At 34.7% G+C, this 3,798-nt stretch overlaps 1 pseudogene; it reads left to right on the top strand.

Annotated features, from left to right (window-relative positions):
* The first annotated feature begins 2,107 nt into the window (after window positions 1-2,107).
* LOC118544201 (nucleophosmin pseudogene) lies at window positions 2,108-3,066 on the top strand (annotated as a pseudogene).
* The last annotated feature ends 732 nt before the right edge of the window (window positions 3,067-3,798 follow it).

Here is a 3,798-nt window from a genome sequence, read left to right as displayed (position 1 = left end):
ATAAAGTGAATTCCTTAACCAATAATTATAAGTTATATCATTGTCCACACAGATAGTTTACAATAGACAGTCTTTATGTTATTATTGGTGGGTAAAAAGGAATTTCAATATTTATAAATATCCTTGTGAAGATCTTGAGAATATAGAGTAATGCAATAAGTTTTTTCCTCCTGAAATTTGCTTAACAATGCCTATAACCTCAAATAAAACAAAAATATTCCATAAAATTTAAACTATATTTTGTGGCCAACCATGTTGTTAACTAGATAAATGAGCTGCAATAACATTGGATCAAAAATAGCTTAAATTCAGAATGATGTTTACTTTTCAGAAGAATATTGTTTATAAAGGCTGGAATTCTGATGATTTACATGAAATAAATCAAAGTACTATGAACACTACTACTTTATAATTTTTTGAACAATTTCTTATATAAAGCATGTAATTAACAAGTTTAACTTTTAAAATCTAATGTTTTAGTTTTTTGCCCACTGTGTTAGGTTAGTGTTCTATAATAATTCATTTACCTGGTATTTCTGAATGTGACTTTATTTAGAAATAGCATCTTTGAAGATGTAATTTTTAAAGGATTTTAAGATGAAATCATCCTGGATTTAGGATAGGCCTTAAATCCAATGATTGGTATCCTTTATGAAAAGAGAAAAGCACCCAGATACACATAGAAAAGAAGGCATGGGATGGTAGGGGCACACATTTGTAAAGCTAAGAAATTCTGACAGCCACCAGAAACTAGAGAAGACAAGGAAGAATTCTCCCCTAGATCCTATGGAGGGAGTGTGGCTGCTGACACTTCATTTTGTACTTCTGGCTTCCAGAACTATAAAGGAATAAATTTCTGTTGTTTTAAACCACTCAAACAATGGTAATTATTATGGTATTCCTAAGAAGCTAGTATACCTATCATGCGCATAATCCTTTGAGGATATGTTTTATCTACATTCATTTTCCTATAATTTTGAACTTTCCTATTGAAAATCATTCTATGCTTTTGAAGGTATTCAGAGTTCAAACATTTCTATCTACAGTTTTTCAATACGATGTTCAACTACATTTTTAAAACAATGGCAGCATTTGATTTTCATCTTTACTAAATAAATGGTACCATGAGAAAAATGTATGCAGTTTTTAAACAACTATATATTATTTCCATTACCGGAAAAGTAGAGAAATTTTAAATACAACTAAAAACATTGCTCATTCAACTAAAGTGAAAATCAGGCTTATTTATTTTTTTCTTACAGTCTATTTAAATGTGGCATCTGCTTAATAATTTCAAGAGTTATAGATTTTTTTAGATGTTCTATTAGTGGAAGATCTACTGAAGCTTTGCAGTAAGGATATATTTGAGCCTCATAATTAGGAATTATCATATTGTTGAAATCCATTATAATATTAGGAATTTGTTATTGCCTGAGTGTTTGTGTTTCTCCAAAATTCACGTGTTGAAGCACTAATCCCTAATGTGATGGTATTTGGAGGTAGGATTGTATTTTGGGAGGTAATTTAGTTAAGATGAAGTCATAAGGGTGATACCCTCATGATGAGATTAGTTCCTTTGTAAGTATAGGAAGAGACACAAGAGCTCTCTCTCCATCTGTGCATGTACAAAAAAGAGGTCATGTTAACACACAGTAAGATGGTTGCCATATGCAAACAGGAAAAAGGGCCCTCACCAAAGCATTGAATTGGCCAGCACCTTGATCTTGGACTTACCAACCTCCAGAACTATGAGAAATAAATGTTTTAACAGCAGCCCAAACTGACTATGATAGTACTCTAATAATTTCAATTATTTCAGGCACAGATACCTAGCACAAATATCTGTTTTAAGTGTAGTACTATGTTTAAGAGAATGAGTTATGGTGCTTAAACTCAAACAGCATGCATTGGAATCACCAGAGGACTTTTAAAAACATAGGTTGTTGGACCTTGCCCCCAAGTTTCTGATTCAGTAGATTTTTGGTTGGGATTCAAAAATTTGCTTCCCTAGCCCTGGTGTGATGCTGTCCTGCACAGCTCTTCTGTGGAACAGTAGTAGTTTACTTCCATTTGCCTTCTTTCCCACCCAAGTGTGTGCCGCCATCCCATGGACGATTGGATGGACATGGACCTAAGCCCCCTGAGTTCCCAGAACTATCTTTTCAGTTGTGAACTAAAGGCTGACAGAGATTATCACTTTAAGGTAGATAACGATGAAAATCAGCACCAGTTATCTTTAAGAATGGTCAGTTTAGGGGTGAGTGCAAAGGATGAATTGCACATTGTTGAAGCAGAGGAAAGGAATTACAAAGGCAGTCTAATTAAAGTCACACTGGCAACTTTGGAAATGTCAGTACAGCCAACGGTTTCCCTTGGGGGTTTTGAAATAACACCACCTGTGGTCTTACATTGAAATGCGGTTCACAGCCTGTACATATTTGCGGACGGCACTTGGTAGCTGTGGAGGAAAACGCAGAGTCAGAACATACAGAGGAAGAGGGTGTGAAACTCCTTAGGCTATCTGGAAAAGCGTTCTGCCCCTGGAAGTAGTAACAAGTTTCCACAGAAAAAAGTAAAACTTGCTGCCAATGAAGATAATGAAGAAGACGATAACAACGATGATGATGATGATGAAGGATGATGATGAAAATGATGATGATGATTTGGATGATGAGGAAGCTGAAGAAAAGCCTCCAGTAAAGGAATCTATGCAAGATAATCCAGCCAAAAAATACACAAAAACCAAACCAGAGTAGAAAAGACTCAAAACCATCAACACCAAGATCAAAAGGTCAAGAATCTTTCAAAAAAACAGGAAAAGATGCCCAAAACACTGAAAGGACCTAGTCCCGTGGAAGACATTAGGGCAAAAATGCAAGCAAATATAGAAAAAGCTGCCTCTCTTCCCAAAGTGGAAGCCAAGTTCAGCAATTATGTGAAGAATTGCTTCCAGATGACAGACCAAGAGGCTTTTAAGATCCCTGGCAATCGAGCAAGAAGAAATTAACAAATAGTTAAAACACTTTGCTAAAAATTTCCATCTTATTTCATTTCTGTAACAGTTGATATCTGGTTGTCATTTTTATAATGCAGAATGAGAACTTTCGCTACTGTGTCTGATACATGTTGTCCAGGTTCCATTGCCAAGGATGTGTTGTCCAAATTGCCTGTTTAGTTTTTAAAGATGGAATTCCACCCTTTGCTTGGTTTTAAGTATATATGAAATGTTATGATAGGACATAGGAGTAGTGGTGGTTTGAAAATGGAAATGGTGGGGACGTGAAAATATACTCAATGTGAAATAAGCTCAATGTTTTAATAAGGTGAAAAAAAGAATTTGCTTCTCTAAAATTTTCTGGTGTTGTCGGTGCTGTAGGTCTGAGAACCACTCATTGGGAACTAATGAGTATAACACAAAAAATCCTAAGTATGAATTCTGCCTTTTTCCCTAATAACTCTGAAGTAAATTTTATCAATTTCCTTAGCTGTTAGAGTAAGAATGTTAGAAGGTATCATATATTATTGTTATGTTAAATAAGACAATACTCATAAAGCACATAGTATAATGCTTAATACGTGATAAGAGTTCAAAGGAATATTGATAGTATTCTAGCCAAACACTTACTTCTTCCAAAGTTGATCAAACCTGAAACTCTGGAATTCTAACTATATACTTCATAGTCAGTTCCGTGTGTGTGTGTGTGTGTGTGTGTGTGTGCGTGTGCGTGTGTGCATCTGACTTGTGAAAGAAAAAGATTTCTTTTTTTTAAATGTTTTATTTATTTATTCATGAGACTC

This window comes from Halichoerus grypus, chromosome 3 (genome assembly GCF_964656455.1).
Source record: "Halichoerus grypus chromosome 3, mHalGry1.hap1.1, whole genome shotgun sequence".
In the NCBI taxonomy this organism is placed as follows: Eukaryota; Metazoa; Chordata; class Mammalia; order Carnivora; family Phocidae; genus Halichoerus; species Halichoerus grypus.
Note: the sequence above shows the minus strand (reverse complement) of the source record. Positions and strands in the feature narration are given on the sequence as shown.